Here is an 18,321-nt window from a genome sequence, read left to right as displayed (position 1 = left end):
TGGCTTTACTCCCCTATCCCTTCCTGGGCGTTCTGCCCCGTTAATTCTGGTGTCTTCTCTTTTCTTTTACTCTCTTTCCCTTGTATCTCCATTTTGTCCTCCCTTCTCCAGATAAAATCCCACGACCTGCCCGGTCTTACTCGTAAGTTGCATACTCGCAGTTATTTTCATCGACATTCCTAATACTCTCTCCCCCGTGTTCGATGTCTCTACGACAATATCCACTTACTGTCTGTGTGACAGCGACAAAGCGTTGGGAATTCTCAGAGGGTATTTTGTAGCAATCTAGTGAAATACCCGCCGTCGGGATCATGACGATCCATCTCAGTCTATTGACATTTGTGTTTTTATTTATTTCAGGAGGAAGCTGGTCGCAAGAGCAGGTAGGACATGCGTTTGACTGAAACAATGTACGTTTTTACAGTACCGCTAAAAAAAACCCAGCTAAAGCTCAGTTTCTAACCAGCTGTTAAATATTTGCAGGGTTATTGATGAAACCAAACCAATGTTGGTGGTAGATAGCGCGTTGCCCATTGAAAAGTATGATCGCACCCTTTTCTACAACATAGCATTGAGCGAAACATCTGATATCATCAAACGAGGTAAAACTGATACCTTTTCCATTGATCTTTTTTAAGACATCTTTATGCAATACTTATATGTGAAGATTAATGGTATTAATGGACTCTGGGGGGATGTATCACAAAGACAAAGCAAAGATTGTTTGCATTTGAACAGATCCTTGTTTATGGGAGAATGGGTTTGCTGTGCTGGGTGAAATTGCGTAGACTAGGCCTGTGTACTCGAGGGTTCAGGTGTATTAGAGGAGAATTCAGTGAAACTCAAAGTCCTTTCACGGCTCAGTGGGCTGGATGCAGGGAGGATGTTTCCCCTGTCTGAGGGGGTCTGGAGCCAGCGGAAACCCTCTGAATGTGAGCTGCACCATTTAGGACAGAGACAAGAAGACATTACTGCATGCTGAGACTAGGCAACCTTTAGAATTCACTTCACACCCGGTGGCTATGCATAATCAGTCATTCAGTGCTCTTGGAGCCAGAGAGCCATGGTTGTACATTACAGAATCAGGCCATTGGGCTCATCACCTCCATGTCCACCCTTTTCCCCAGCCACACAAATCCCATTTGCCCACATTAGAACCATATTAGTCTGAAGAAGTGTTTTCGGCCCGAAACGTTGCCTATTTCCTTCGCTCCATAGATGCCGCTGCACCCGCTGAGTTTCTCCAACACTTTTGTGTACCTTATTCTACACCTCGTTTGCCAAATCGCAATGCCTCTTAAATATAGTGGTTACATCTGATTTCACCACCTCCTATGGCAAAATATTCCAGGTATTAACAACCATTGCTGTTCATTTTATGTTTTCATGGCTTTGATGTGAATGTAGGAGGTGTGACTACTAAGTTTGTGGAGAATGGGTAATGTTGGGGATAGCAAGGTAGTCTGTCAAAGTCTGCAGAAGGATATAGGCTCGATCATCGAAACCTTATTGTCATGCAGGGATATCAACACCGGAGGTTGCAGGTGGTTGCCGGAGGTTGCAGGTAGGGAGACGGACAAAAACCTCCGGGAACCGCACGGAAACCTTGGGCAAAGTCTCCAGAGGTTTCCGTTCAGGTTTCCTAAGTGGGACAGGGGCATAAGTCTCTTTGCAGAGCAGCCACGAATGGCAACTGAAATGCAGGAGTCAATTTGTAGACAGGAAAACACAAAAGGAGTTTAAAAAGATGCTATACAGTGCGAAGTGATTTGGGTTTATTTCAATTGTAGTATTAGAAGCACCAAGCACAGAATTCATATAAATCTTTCTATTTAGTTCTTGTGAATGTTACTGGTGATGCGAATTATCCAAATTCAACATCAGGGTATTAAGTGTATGTTGTATTAATCTACAAACCTACAATATTGTAAGTGGTTAAGCAGTGTTTAAGATGGAACTGCAGATGCTGGAAAATCGAAGGGACACAAAAATGCTGGAGAAACGCAGCGGGTGCAGCAGCATCTATGGAGGGAAGGAAATAGGCAACGTTTCGGGCCGAAACCCTGAGGCTAAAACCAAGTTTAAATGATCTATCACACCATGGGGCAGGGGGGGGGGGGGTATAAAATGATCCGATCTGCTGACCTATGACCTATAAATGAACAATTATCTGCTGCCTTGGGTCTACCAGACACCCTAAATGGACCCTTGGACCCATCTAGGCTAGCCTAGATATTAAAGATACCAGTTAAAACCAGGTTTAGATGGTCAATTACAGCCTTGGAAATACAAAATCACCCATTGCCTTGGTCCTACCAGATTCCCCAAATAGTCCCTGAATTGCCTAATTGGGGGGAGTTGAGGGTTTGATAGGCACAAGGCATCCACACCCCACCCCCTCTCCACCCCCTCTCTCCCCAGTTCCTCCACCCCCCCCCCTCTTCCCCCCCACCTCTCTCGCTTTCTCTGCCACGGGGAGGGGGTAGAGAGGGAGGGGGAGGGGGTAGAGGCAGCAGCTACCGGTCATGGAGCACAAGCCTCCCCATCGGGCACCGGGCCCAAGCTAGGCTGCCGGCGTCGTGGACCAGAGCGAGGACCGCAGCGCTCGGAGGACTGAAAAACAGCAGAGGGCTGGCAGGGAACTCACCGGCGTGACAGTCTACAACTCTGTCAGTTTCACCACCTCCAACGTGACCTCTCCACTGGCCCCATCTCCCCACATGTCTGCCTTCCGCAAAGACCGCACCCTCCGTAACTAAAAATGTTAATCTATTCGTAAGAAATTGATAGATGTTTAGATCTGGTAATTGAATTTTGTAATTAGCTAGAATTAGGTAACTAACTAATTATATGCTTTAATTTCAAGTCATCTAAGTAAGATTGTTTCATATTTGTTTCAGAATGCTTCAATCTATAATAACTGAACATTTATTTTAGTTCTCTTAATTTTTAAGAAAGTTATGGCCATTTGACTGTCCTCGATCACAGCTTTTGTGTTAAGTCAATGGAAAAGCAATAGGGAACAAAATGCTAATTTCCGAGTATGAAAATGGCCACATATTCTTATAGAAACTTACAAAATTCTTAAGGGGTTGGACAGGCTAGATGCAGGAAGATTATTCCCGATGTTGGGGAAGTCCAGAACTAGTGGTCACAGTTTAAGGATAAGAGGGAAGTCTTTTAGGACCGAGATGAGAAAATCATTTTTTACGCAGAGACTGGTGAATCTGTAGAATTCTCTGCCACAGAAGGTAGTTGAGGCCAGTTCATTGGCTATATTTAAGTTATGGCCCTTGTGGCTAAAGGGATCAGGGGGGTATGGAGAGAAGGCAGGGATGGGATACTGAGTTGGATGATCACCATGATCATATCGAATGGCGGTGCAGGCTCGAAGGGCCGAATGGCCTACTCCTGCACCTATTTTCTATGTCTATGTTTCTATGACTTATTTTAATACTGAAGATATGAAAGTGAATTAGGTGACAAATTAAACTTCTTTTTTTGCTTTATCTGTTGGGATAAATTGCAGGCTTGATTTTAAAAATCTCAAAAATTTGTAACATTGCTTGATGGGGGCACGCACATTGAATTCTCCCAATTTTGTTAGCCCTTGCTGTCTCCTCCCCTTCCTACCTCTCCTTCAGCCCTCTGACTGTCTCCTCCTCCTTTATACGCTATTCTCCCCGCCCCCCGCCAGTCTGAAGAAGGGTTTCGGCCTGAAACCTTGCCCATTTCCTTCGCTGCCTAGATGCTGCTGCACCCGCTGCGTTTCTCCAGCATTTTTGTCTACCTTCGATTTTCCAGCATCTGCAGTTCCTTCTTAAACAAATAACATTCACCAAAGATCCTATAGCTCCGAGATGGGGACTTTGCTGCCGCATGGAGTCAGTCGCATACAGGTGGGACAGGCCTCGTAAACACTGCCTCGTTAACCTGCCGTCACTCATGAGCGCGCTCCAGTTAAAGCTCCATTCACAAAATCATTTGTTCTCTCTGACGTCACCGGGCCGCCCACTGTCGCGTGATTGGCCGCCCGTGATCACGATGGCCCGCCCGCTGACGCGTGATTGGTCGGCCCAGATCTGGATGGCCCGCCCCCTTAAGCGTGATTGGTCGGTCCAGATCACTATGATCCGCCCCCGGATGCGTGATTGGCCGGCTGAGATCATGATGGCCCGCCCACTGTCGCGTGATTGGTCGGTCCAGATCACCATGTCCCGCCCACTGACGTGTGATTGGTCGGCCCAGACCAGGATAGCCCCGCCCCCCCCCCGCTGACCGCGTGATTGGCCCGCGCCATCCCTTCTCTCCAGGGATCTCAAGTCAAGTCAAGTTTATTCGTCACATACACAGACCCAGAGGTGTGCAGTGAAATGAAAAGTGGCAAATGCTCGCGGACTTTGTGCAAAAAGACAAACAACCAAACAAACTATAAACACAATCATAAACACACACATATTATTTTACATATTAAATATTGGAAGGAAAAACGTTCAGTAAAGTTAGTCCCTGGTAAGATAGGAGTTTACAGTCCGAATGGCCTCTGGGAAGAAACTCCTTCTCAACCTCTCCATTGGCTATTTCCATGCCTGACCTGTTCCGCTGAGTTATAGACCCAGAGACAGACAAAAAAACAAACAACCGTGCAAGCTATTCATTCACACATGGTCAGTATCTGTACATTTAATAGTGTTATTTATTCATGCGGTGACTTCGATTTCTGTACATTCATCACCTATCGTTCCAGAGAGTACTCGTGGGAAAACGTTAAAACGCGTGCAAAGGTTGTAATTTGTCTGTACACAAAAAAGCTGGAGAAACTCAGCGGTGCAGCAGCATCTCTAATGAGCGAAGGAAATAGCCAACGTTTCGGGCCGAAACCCTTCTTTACTCTGTTGGTGGGTGGGGTGCGGGGAGAAGAAAGGAAAAGGGAGGAGGAGGAGCCCGAAGGCTGAGGGAGAAATAGGAAGGGGAGGAGACAGCAAGGGCTAACAGAATTGGGAGCATTCAATGTTCATGCCCCCAGGATGCAGACTCCCCAAGCGGAATATGAGGTGCTGCTCCTCCAATTTCCGCTGGTGCTCGCTCTGGCCATGGAGGAGACCCAGGACAGAGAGGTCGGATACGGAATAGGAGGTGGAGTTGAAGTGCTGAGCCACCGGGAGGTCAGGTTGGTTAATGCGGACCGAGCCGAGGTGGTCGGCGAAACGATCGCCAAGCCTACGCTTGGTCTCAGACTCTGCACAATAACATCACTTCAATACCAGACACTGCAATGAAGAAGGGGCCTCGTCCCGAAACGTCACCCATTCCATCTCTCCAGAGATGATGCTTGTCCCGCTGAGTTACTCCAGCTTTTTGTATCTATCTGCAGTTCCTTCTTATACGCTCGATTTTTATTTAATAATCTCATGTGTAAACTTGAATTCAATAATTCAATTATACTCTATTGTCACGTGTACCTCGTGACTGGGATTATTTTCTTTTGCATGCTATCCGGTAAAATACAGACCTGGCCTCCTCCATGGCCAGAGTGAGTCCCACCGCAAATTGGAGGAGCAGCACCTCATATTTCACTTGCGTAGTTTGCACCCCAGCGGTATGATAATTGACTTCTCCAATTTCAGGTAGTCCTTGCTGGCCTCTCCCCTTCCAAGCTTTCTCACATACCACTGTCTCCGCCTCTTCCTTTCTTCTGCCCCCTCCCTCCCCCACCCCCATACCAGTCTGAAGAATGGTGATAACATCACTTCAATACCAGACACAATAACATCACTTCAATACCAGGCACTGTAATGAAGAAGGGGTCTCGACCCTAAACAGTCTATATTTCCCGCAGCGGCGAACCAGGCCCCGCCGCACCAGGCAGCAGGCGCCACCCGCGCCGGCTCCCCCTTTGTTCTCGGCTGCCCCCGCCCGGTTACTCTCGGCTTGGAATGATTCAGGGCTATTTTCCCAGCGTGGAAAAGTCAATGACGGGACGCCATAGATTTTAGCACAGTACGGGGATCTTTCAAGGAGATGTGCGGGGCATGTTTTATCACACAGGGTGGTGGGTGCCTGGAACGCGCTGCTGGAGTGGTGGTCGAGGCACACACGGAGGAGGCATTGCAGTCTGATGTGGGCTGAAGGAACTGTTCTTGTTCTATGTGGCCATTAACAAAACCGACAGGTTCATTAGAGCTCCCATTCTCAGCTCCTTACCCACAACCATTAGATTCTTGAACCGACCTGTACTGCCTGCGTTTGGCCCCCATACCTCTAACCTGTCCTATCAATGTACCTAAATGCTTCTGAAATGTTACGATAGTGCCTGCCTCATATACCTCCTCCAGCAGCTCATTCCATACACCTACCACCCATTGCCTTGGTCGTACCAGATTCCCCAAATAGTCCCTGAATTGCCTAACTGGGGGGAGTTGAGGGTTTGATAGGCACAAGGCATCCACACCCCACCCCCTCTCCACCCCCTCTCTCCCCAGTTCCTCCACCCCATCCCCTCATCCCCCCCACCTCTCTCGCTTTCTCTGCCACGGGGAGGGGGTAGAGAGGGAGGGGGAGGGGGTAGAGGCAGCAGCTACCGGTCATGGAGCACAAGCCTCCCCATCGGGCACCGGGCCCAAGCTAGGCTGCCGGCGTCGTGGACCAGAGCGAGGACCGCAGCGCTTGGAGGACTGAAAAACAGCAGAGGGCTGGCAGGGAACTCACCAGCGTGACAGTCTACAACTCTGTCAGTTTCACCACCTCCAACGTGACCTCACCACTGGCCCTATCTTCCCATCTCCCCACATGTCTGCCTTCCGCAAAGACCGCACCCTCCGTAACTAAAAATGTTAATCTATTCGTAAGAAATTGATAGATGTTTAGATCTGGTAATTGAATTTTGTAATTAGCTAGAATTAGGGAACTAACTAATTATATGCTTTAATTTCAAGTCATCTAAGTAAGATTGTTTCATATTTGTTTCAGAATGCTTCAATCTATAATAACTGAACATTTATTTTAGTTTTCTTAATTTTTAAGAAAGTTATGGCCATTTGACTGTCCTCGATCACAGCTTTTGTGTTAAGTCAATGGAAAAGCAATAGGGAACAAGATGCTAATTTCCGAGTATGAAAATGGCCACATATTCTTATAGAAACTTACAAAATTCTTAAAGGGTTGGACAGGCTAGATGCAGGTAGATTATCCCCGATGTTGGGGAAGTCCAGAACTAGTGGTCACAGTTTAAGGATAAGAGGGAAGACTTTTAGGACCGAGATGAGAAAATCATTTGTTACGCAGAGACTGGTGAATCTGTAGAATTCTCTGCCACAGAAGGTAGTTGAGGCCAGTTCAATGACTTTTTTTAATACTGAAGATATGAAAGTGAATTAGGTGACAAATTAAACTTCTTTTTTTGCTTTATCTGTTGGGATAAATTGCAGACTTGATTTTAAAAATCTCAAAAATGTGTAACATTGCTTGATGGGGGCACGCACATTGAATTCTCCCAATTTTGTTAGCCCTTGCTGTCTCCTCCCCTTCCTACCTCTCCTTTAGCCCTCTGACTGTCTCCTCCTCATTTATCCGCTATTCTCCCCGCCCCCCGCCAGTCAGAAGAAGGGTTTCGGCCTGAAACCTTGCCCATTTCCTTCGCTGCCTAGATGCTGCTGCACCCGCTGCGTTTCTCCAGCATTTTTGTCTACCTTCGATTTTCCAGCATCTGCAGTTCCTTCTTAAACAAATAACATTCACCAAAGATCCTATAGCTCCGAGATGGGATCTTTGCTGCCGCATGGAGTCAGTCTGTCCTATCAATGTACCTAAATGCTTCTGAAACGTTACGATAGTGCCCGCCTCATATACCTCCTCCAGCAGCTCATTCCATACACCTACCACCCATTGTGTGAACAAAGTTACCCCTCAGGTTTCTATTAAACCTTTCCACCTTCACCTTAACCCTATGTCCTCTGGTACTTGATGCCCCTCCTCTGGGCAAGGGGCTCTGTGCGACTACCCGATCTGTTCCTCTCATGATTTTTTCACATCTCTTCTAAGATCATCCCTCATCATGGAAAAGCAGCCAACATAATCAAATACTTGTTCTACCCCGGCCATTCATACTTCTCACTGTTCTTGTCGGGCAGAAGGTACAGAATCTTACCAGTCTCAGGAACAGCCTCTTTCCCTCTGTTATCAGGCTTCTGAACGGTCCTTCCATAATCTAGACATTGTGTGTTGAAGGGCCTGTTCCTGTGCAGTATTGATGACGTCTTGTTTTCTCTGTTGAGCGGCAGTGCAAGGTTGATTTTCTGACCAGTGGAGCTTACTTTACTTTAGAGATACAGCGTGGAAGTAGGCCCTTCGGCCCACCGAGTCCACATCGACCATCGATCACCAATTAACACTTGGTCTCTGTTATCCCACCTACCCGTTCACTCCCAACATACTTGGGGCAATTTACAGAGGGCCAATTACCCTACAAACCCGCATGTCTTTTGAATGTGGGAGAAAACCGGAGCACCCGGAGGAAACCCACGCGGTCACAGGGAGAATGTGCACGCTGCGAACAGTGAACATGGTCAGGATCGAACCCGGGTCTCTGGCCCCGTGAGGCAGCGGTTCAATCTGCTGCTCCATATTACCTCAGAAATATTAACCCTTCCCTCTCCAGATACTGTACACTGCCCGACCTGCTGAATGCCGACAACGCTTTCTGTATTTTTGTTGGCATTTTATGGTCAGACTCATGTTCCAATCACCCATTTAACTGGAACAACTTTAGTTTAAGGGAATGAAATTTACCCGAAGCTGATTACAAATGACATCGGCTTTCTGGTCAGGGCTGTGATTGACGGGGCTGAGCTCCGCCTCCCCTCAGCCTTGCCCCGCCCCTTTCATTGATTGTTCCACAGCTCCGGGCTCCCCCGGGTCCTAAAGCCCGTCCACACTCTCTATTTTGTTGACATCCTTCCTATAATTGGGCGACCAAAATTGTACACCATACTCCAGATTTGGTATCACCAATGCCTTGTACAATTTTAACATTACATCCCAGCTTCTATACTCAATGCTCTGATTTATAAAGTCTAGCACACCAAAAGCTTTCTTTACCACCCTATCTATATGAGATTCCACCTTCAAGGAACTATGCACGGTTATTCCCAGATCCCTCTGTTCAACCATTTACCATGTACGTCCTATTTTGATTTGTCCTGCCAAGGTGTAACACCTCACATTTATCAGCATTAAACTCCATCTGCCATCTTTCAGCCCATTTTTCCAAATGGCCTAAATCACTCTGTAGACTTTGGAAATCCTCTTCATTATCTACAACACCCCCTATCTTGGTATCATCTGCATACTTACTAATCCAATTTACCATCCCTTCATCCAGGTCATTGATGTACATGACAAACACCAAAGGACCCAACACAGATACCTGAGGCACCCCACTAGTCACCTGCCTCCAACCCGACAAACAGCCATCCACCATTACCCTCTGGCTTCTCCCATTCAGCCACTGTTGAATCCATCTTGCTATTCCTGCATTTATACCCAACAGTTTAACCTTCTTAACCAACCTTCCATGAGGAACCTTGTCAAAGGCCTTACAAAAGTCCATATAGACAACATCCACTGCTTTACCCTCGTCAATTTCCCTAGTAACCTCTTCAAAAAATTCAAGAAGATTAGTCAAACGTGACCTTCCAGGCACAAATCCATGTTGCCTGTTCCTAATCAGACCCTGTTTATCCAGATGCTTATATATATTATCTCTAAGTATATTTTCCATTAATTTGCCCACCACTGAAGTCAAACTGTACACAAAATGCTGGGGAAACTCAGCGGGTGCAGCAGCATCCATGGAGCGAAGGAAATAGGCGACGTTTCGGGCCGAAACCCTTCTTCAGACCATAGATGCTGCTGCACCCGCTGAGTTTCCCCAGCATTTTGTGTGCCCTCGATATTCCAGCATCTGCAGTTCCCTTTTAAACACTGAAGTCAAACTAACAGGCCTATAATTGCTAGGTTTACTCTTAGAACCCTTTTTAAACAATGGAACAACATGCGCAGTACGCCAATCCTCGGGGACTATTCCCGTTTCTAATGACATTTGAAATATTTCTGTCATAGCCCCGGCTATTTCTACATTAACTTCCCTCAATGTCCTAGGGAATATCCTGTCAGGACCTGGAGACTTATTGACTTTTATATTTTTCAAAAGTGTCAGCACTTCTTTTACTTTGAAACTCATAGTATCCATAGCCACTCTACTCGTTTCCCTTACCTCACATAATTCAATATCCTTCTCCTTGGTGAATACCGAGGAAAAGAAATTGTTCAATATCTCCCCCATCTATTTTGGCTCTGCAGATAGCTGCCCACTCTGTCTCTCCAATGGACAATGTTATCCCTCGTTATCCTTTTGCTATTAATATAGCTGTAGAAACCCTTTGGATTTACTTTCACCTTACTTGCCAAAGCAACCTCATATCTTCTTTTAGCTTTTCTAATTTCTTTCTTAAGATTCTTTTTACATTCCTTATACTCCACAAGCACCTCATTTACTTCATGCTGCCTACAATTATTGTAGATCTCCCTCTTTTTCCGAACAAGATGTCCAATTTCCCTTGAAAACCAGGGCTCTTTCCAATTTTTACTGTTTCCTTTCAACCGAACAGGAACATAAAGATTCTGTACTCTTAAAATTTCCCCTTTAAATGTCCTCCATTTCTCTTCTACATCTTTCCCATAATACAAAATGTCCCAGTTCACACCTTTTAAATCATCTCGCATCTCATCAAAGTTAGCCTTTCTCCAATCGAAAATCTCAACCCTAGGTCCAGTTCTGACCTTCTCCATAATTATATTGAAACTAACGGTATTGTGATCACTGGACCAGAAGTGCTCCCCAACGCATACCTCCGCCACCTGTCCTGTCTCATTTCCTAACAGGAGGTCCAGCACTGCCCCTCCTCTAGTAGGTACCTCTATGTATTGCTGCAAAAACTATCCTGCACACATTTTACAAACTCCAAATCATCCAGCCCATTTACAGAATGTGTTTCCCAGTCTATGTGTGGAAAGTTGAAATCTCCCACAATCACTACCTTGTGCTTACTACTAATATCTGCTATCTCCTTACATATTTGCTCTTCCAATTCTCGTTCCCCATTTGGCGGTCTATAATACACCCCTATAAGTGTTGCTACACCTTTCCCACTTCTCAGTTCCACCCAAATAGCCTCCCTAGATGAGCCCTCCAATCTATCCTGCCAAAGCACTGCTGTAATATCTTCCCTGACTAGCAATGCAACACCTCCACCTCTTGCCCCTCCAATTCTATCACACCTGAAGCAATGAAATCCTGGAATATTTAGTTTCCAATCACAGCCCTCCTGCAACCATGTTTCACTGATCGCCACAACATCATACTTCCAGGTGTCTATCCAGACTCTAAGCTCATCCACCTTTCTTACAATGCTCCTAGCATTAAAATATGCACATTTAAGAAACCCCCCGTCTCTTCTTTGTTTATTTCCTTTTTTTTTCTTTCTCCTCTTGTGTCCGAGTGCTTCCCTTTTCTGCTTCCTGCCTCCCATTCTGTCTACTAGCTTTCTCTATTTGAGTCCTTCGCCCCAACCATTCTAGTTTAAAGTCTCCCCAGTGACCTTTGCAAATTTCCCCGCCAGGATATTGGTCCCCCTCGGGTTCAAGTGCAACCCATCCTTTCTGTACAGGTCCCACCTTCCCCAAAAGAAGTCCCAATGATCCAGAAACTTGAATCCCTGCCCTCTGCACCAGTCTTTCAGCCACGCATTTATCCTCCACCTCGCACCATTCCTACTCTCACTGTCGCGTGGTACAGGCAGTAATCCTGAGATTGTTACCTTTTTGGTCCTTTTCCTTAACTCTCCTCCCAACTCCCTAAATCCTCCCTTCAGGACCTCTTCACTTTTTTTACCTATGTCATTTGTACCAATATGTACCACGACCTCAGGCTCCTCTCCCTCTGATTTCAGGATATCTTGGATGCGTTGAGACACGTCCGAGACCTTGGCACCAGGGAGGCCGACCACCATCCTGGTCTCCCGACTGCGTCCACAGAAACGCCTATCCGACCCCCTAACAATAGAGTCCCCAATTACAATTGCCCTCTTCTTTTTTCCCTACCTTTCGGAGCAACAGGGCCGGTCTCTGTGCTGGAGGCCCGTCCGCTGTCGCTACCCCCGGGTAGGCTGTCACCCCCATCCGTACTCAAACAGGAGTACTTATTTGCAAGGTGTACCGACATTGGAGTACTCACTCGTTCCTGCCTCTGCCCCTTGCCCTTCCTTAGCGTGACCCACATGTCTCTCTCCCGTGGTTAGGGAAATGCCTGTTATGTATGGGGTTAATCGATATTTGTAATTGGGTGATTAAGAGACAACCCCCACGTGGTTCGGCCCCTCGAGTTTGTGGGACAGATAAAAGTCCCTGGTCACGAGGCTCAGGGCCGATCATCTGGAAGAGCGCTCAGGACCAGGTACCCTTCTGGAGTGCCTCTGTCTGTGCGAGGCCTAGAGGGCTTGAACAGATAGACGCAGGGATCGACCCACGGTGGGATAGGTACAGTGTGTGATCTGTGACACACTTTTGGTAGAATACAATTAATTGATTCAAGTGCTTGATTCAGTGCTTTTACTGAAACTCGACTGGGGGGAAGCTTAGAACCGAGCAATTATCACCGCTTGCATTTAAATTTATCTCTGCTGTTGGCTTCAGTCCCTCCAATGCAAGTGAGGTCCATGTTCTCATGACTGCATTCCTTTAGGTATTTATTGAAGACCGCGTTACATTTCAACTTTGATTATTAGTCTCCCCTTCAATTTGAGATATTATTTCATCCCCACACATTTAAATCCACCGATAATATTAAATGCCCTCTCATCATTCCTGAAAACTTCTACAGATGAAATCCCATGACCTGCCCAGTCTTTTCATTAAGTTCCATCCTCTCAGTTGTGGCGTCATTCTCATGAACATTCCTTGTGCTTTCCCCCATCGTTCTACATCTCTGCGACAATATCCGCTTTCTGTCTGCATGTCAGTGGCGATAAGAGTTGGGAAATGGGAATTATCAGAGGGTTGTAGAAATTTGGTGAAATTCCCGCTGTCGGGATGAGGACGGTCCATCTCAGTCAATTGAGATTTGTGTTTTATTTCTTTCAGGAGGAAGCTGGTCGCAAGCGAAGGTAGGACATTGTCTTGACGGAAACAGTGTAAGTGTTTTGTGGAACACCTTAACACATTTCTAATGCTCAGTTTATAAACAGCTGTTCATTATTTGCAGGGTTAGTGATGAAACCAAACCACTGTCGGTGGTAGATGAAGCCTTGCCGATTGAAAAGTTTCATTGCCCTGTTTCGTTCAACACGGTATTCAAAGAAACATCTGATGACTTCAAACGAGGTAAAGCTTGTACCTTCACCATTATTCTTGTTTCTGATATCTTTAAGCAATACCTAGATGCAAACATTAATGGTCTTTGGGACTGAAGGGAAATTGGATCTACCACTAAACCCATCAGCTGGGAAGCATCACAGAGTTAGACGTTCATACTCTCCTGCTTTGGGTGAAATACTGTGGCTATTCACCCTACCTGTGCACCTTATATAGATCTTATACACAGCTATAAAAACACCCGGACGGGCTCCAAAGACAAATGTTCCTGCCTGTACAACGTCTCCTTATAACCCAACCCTTCAGACCTGATGAAATTATCGTAAATACTTTTGCACCCTCTCTAATCTACTAACAACCATATTGTGTCAAATGTAATATCCTGACCTATGAAAGCATGAGTGACAAACACAATCTTCACCACACTGCCTGTCACTGTTTCATCTTCCATGGCATTGTGTACCTGCAGCCCGAGATCTCTCAGTTCTATAAAGTTCCCCGTTTACTGTGTAAGTCCTGCCCTGGTTTGTCTCAGCAAAGTGCATCACCTCACCTTCACATGAATAAATACCACCTGCCGTTCCTGAGCCCATTGGCCCAGTTCACCGGGATCACATTTACTCTCAGATCACCTTCTTCACTCTCCACAATGTTACCAATTTTAGTTCCATCTGCAAACTGACTAACCGTACAACCTACATACACACCCAATCGTGTATATAAATAAAGAACAACAGTGGACTCTGTCTCCAGTCTGAAACACGACCCTCTACCAACATCCTCTGTCTGCGACCTTCCGGTAAATATTGTATTCCATCGGCTAATTCACCCCGGATTCCATGAGATCCAACCTTCCAGAGCAGCCTCTCATGCGGTGTGTAGAAGTTGCATCTCTCAGAGGGCAGTGAATATCTGGCATGTTGTGCCCAAGGTGGTGGTGAAAAGCTGAGTTATTGGATATGTGCAACTTGGCTACAAATAAATATTTGATAGATCCAGTATTTAAGATTATGGGGAACTCACACAGAAGAGGAATTGGTGCCAGCTTAGATCAGCCATGGAATGGAGCGGCAAGCCTGAGGAGCGGATTCTAATCCTGCTCCTGTTTTCTTGTGTTCCTATGCTCCTGTGTACCGATAAATTGACAGACTTGACACAGAGGAATTGAAGCAAAGATTAACAATACTTGTTCCTGGGACAATGAGTTTGTTGTGCGGGGTGAGATTGAGTAGACTAGGCCTGTGTACTCCAGAGTTCGGGTGTATAGGAGGAGATCTCAGTGAAACACAAAGTTCTTACAGGGCTCAGTGGGCTGGCTGCAGGGGTGATGTTTCCCCTGTCTGAGGGGTGTGGAGAAAGGGCACCCTCTCAGAATGTGGGCTGCAACATGTAGGGCAGAGATAAGGAGACATTACTGCACGCAGAGACTGGAGAACCTTTGGAATTCCCTGCACAGGTGGCTGTGGAGACTCAGTCATTCAGTGCTCTTGGAGCTGAAGGCCGTGGTTGTACATTACAGAGTCAGGCCCTTTGGCCCATCATGTCCATGTCCAACTATTTACCATCTTTACTAATCGATTTGCCCACATTACATTGGTATTCTTCTGCACCTCACCTAGATAAGTGCCTCACATATAATGATTAGATCTCACCACCGCCTCCTCTGTAGCATGTTCCAGATATCACCCACTCTCAGTGTAAAGAAAACTTACAACTCAGATCCACTTTAAAATTCCTTGCTCTCAAGATAAACCTGTACTCCCTTGATTTGATATCCCTGCTGCAGCACCGATCTCTGCTGCACTCCTCCAGTCACAGACCTCCAAGCAGAAAAATCATCCTTCTACCGCTACCTTCTACCTCCAACCACCAAGCCAAATGTGGATCAATTTCACCAGCTCGCCTTGGATCTCACCTGCCTTCACTTTCTGGACCAGCCTTACATGTGGAACATTGTCAAGTCCCTCAGTGAAGTTCATATATTGGTTCACAATGAGATCAGTGTGTTCTTGGTTGTACACTCCCATCAAATCCACCCGTGAATCCCCTCTGTCAGCGACCCTACAACCACAAGTCTCCACCCATTCTGTCCAACACCCCATCATTCAACCTCTGCTTCCTCCCATGGTCCAAGCCACCCCTCCGTCTCTCTCACCCTCCACTCAAAGAAACAGGGGCAGGTTCTCTGGCCGCTCATGTCTCCCCCTCCCATTCACTATGGTCATGGCGACTCCACACCTCTACCTCCTCTTTAACAACCTCAAACTACCACTCACCTCAATATCCTCTTGCTCCGATCTGCCTCCATTTCTGAATAGCCCGCTTCATTTCTCCATCCCCACCGCAACCTCGCAATCCTCCTCACTCTCCGCACTCGTCCTCCCCGTCCACCCTCCCCCACCTCACGAAATTCCCCTCTCCTTCCCTGGATAAACACTCTGGGAAAGATGTCTGTTGTCCACCGGATGTGGTTGTGGGTGAAACCCCGGGCAAGGTTCCAGTTGTCCGCCCGCCTGTGCCTGAGGCCGAGCGGCTTCTCCCCGGGTCCCGGGGCCGCGCTGCCCGAGTCTCCCCCCGACCCCCGGGGACTCTCTGATTCTCTGCTTCTCCCCCCAGTCTCCGTCACCCTGGATGTGGAAACAGCGCATCCGCTGCTCGAGGTGTCTGAGGATCGGAAGAGGGTGAGATGTACCGGGACCGAGAGGAGTCTCCCTGACACCGGGAAGAGGTTTACAGGCTGGCCGTGTGTGCTGGGATCGGAGGGATTCACATCGGGGAGACATTACTGGGAGGTGGAGGTGGCGGGGAGTCAGGCCTGGTGTCTGGGAGTCGCCGTAGAGTCTGTGGACAGGAAGAGACGGGTCGACCTGACCCCGGAGTCTGGAGTCTGGAGCATCGGGCGGGGTTGGGTTGGCGGGTTTGTTGTATTCACCTCCCCTCCATCCCGTCTCCCCGCCCGTCCCATCCCCGGGAGGGTGGGAGTTTATCTCAGTTACGAGTCCGGGACAGTTTCATTTCACGACGCGGACACCAAGTCCCATCTCCACACCTTCACTGGGAATAAATTCACGGGGAAACTTTATCCTTTCTTTGCGCCTTGGGATGGAAACTGGCTGAGAATCTGCTCCGGTTCCGCTCCGGGTGTGTAAAAAAAATGTAAATGTGGGAAGAGTGAAATAAACAGCAACTGAAATCAGAGCTGTCTGTCTGTCTGTCTGTCGATCCGTTCATTTTAACGCGTTAACCGCGTCCGGCAACGGAACAGAAATTACTTTTGTGAAAATATAAAGATTGAAACAATCTCCCTTCCCGCGGGTTCAGCAGCAGCCGCGGGCGGCGGGTCCTGAGCTCCGGGCTCCCCCGGGTCGTAAACCCCCCCCCCCCGAGTTACAACGCGACACAAGCGGTGTTGGTGCGGAATTCAACAGCGCAGTAAAGGCGAGTTTGGGGATAGGTGGAGATAGAAGGGCGGAATAACATCGGAAGTGGTCAAGATCTTACTTTTGATATAGATTTAAACTAAAATGTATTTACAAATAAGATCTGACATAATATTTATAGCGGATAGATGGATAGAGATGTTTTAGAAATTGGTATATATGAGGGAGATTGAATTGAGTTACGCGAAGTGCGTGTAGGATAGTGTTAGTGTGCGGAGATTGTTGGTCGGCGTGGACTTGGTGGACCGAGGGGCTCGTTTCCACTCTGTGTCGTCAAATTAAACAAATTGCGAGCAATTTCGCAAAGTGCAAAGAGAGTAACTCAGCTGGTTTCCCCCAAGAATGATACCCAAAGCGTTGAGTTACTCCAGCACTTTGTATCCACAAGTACATCCACTTCCTCCCGAATGAGGAAGTACAAACAGGCTGCCACCTGGCGTCACCTCGTCCGTTATTCAATTCTCCAACACATTGCACAACACCGGATCATGCAAACTATTCAGAGAATCATTTCACCCCATAATTTTGCTGGAGCTACTATAGAAAACATAGAAAAACATAGAAAAATAGGTGCAGGAGTAGGCCATTCGGCCCTTCAAGCCTGCACCGCCATTCAATATGATCATGGCTGATCATCCAACTCAGTATCCCATCCCTGCCTTCTCTCCATACCTCCTGATCCCTTTGGCCACAAGGGTCACATCTAACTCCCTCTTAAATGTAGCCAATTAACTGGCCTCAACTACCTTCGGTGGCAAAGAAATCCACAGATTCACCACTGTGTAAAAAATGATTTTCTCATCTAGACTTCCCTCTTATCCTAGAAAAGACTTCCCTCTTATCCTTAAACTGTGATCCCTAGTTCTGTACTTCCCCAACATCGGGAATAATCTTCCTGCGTCTAGCCTGTCCAACCCCTTAAGAATTTTGTAAGTTTCCATAAGGTTCCCCCCTCAATCTTCTAAATTCTAGCGTGTACAAGCCGAGTCTATCCAGTCTTTCTTCATATGAAAGTCCTGCCATCCCAGGAATCAGTCTGGTGAACCTTCTCTGTACTCCCACTATGGCAAGAATGTCTTCCCTCAGATTAGGAGACCAAAACTGTACGCAGTCATTTGTTTTTTGTATAAAAATCTAAAAATTTTGGACTGACATTTTTGAAATCTTCACAAAATTAGTTAAAATAAAATTGATACCAAAAGCAGAATTTATTATTTTTGGAACAATGGAAGGCAGCCCTGAACTAACTGTGTTTCAAAAGAATCTATTTAATTACGGGTTAATAACGGGAAAAAACTTATACTTAAATTCTGGAAAAACGCCCCTATACCAACAATAAATATGTGGATTTCAAATATGTTCGAAACATTACACCTGGAAGATATGAGACTCCTTCTTGCAAACAAATTAGACCACTTCCAAAAGACGTGGTCTCTATTTATCGACTTACTAC

General features: G+C 46.6%; 1 long non-coding RNA gene across 1 annotated transcript; it reads left to right on the top strand.

Moving 5' to 3' along the window:
- The first annotated feature begins 358 nt into the window (after window positions 1–358).
- Window positions 359–16,076, top strand: LOC116966279. The gene is made up of 3 exons (XR_004409965.1): window positions 359–383; window positions 484–602; window positions 16,045–16,076. It is a non-coding gene; the product is annotated as an uncharacterized LOC116966279 (long non-coding RNA).
- The last annotated feature ends 2,245 nt before the right edge of the window (window positions 16,077–18,321 follow it).

This window comes from Amblyraja radiata, chromosome 36 (assembly GCF_010909765.2).
Source record: "Amblyraja radiata isolate CabotCenter1 chromosome 36, sAmbRad1.1.pri, whole genome shotgun sequence".
Lineage (NCBI taxonomy): Eukaryota > Metazoa > Chordata > Chondrichthyes > Rajiformes > Rajidae > Amblyraja > Amblyraja radiata.
Note: the sequence above shows the minus strand (reverse complement) of the source record. Positions and strands in the feature narration are given on the sequence as shown.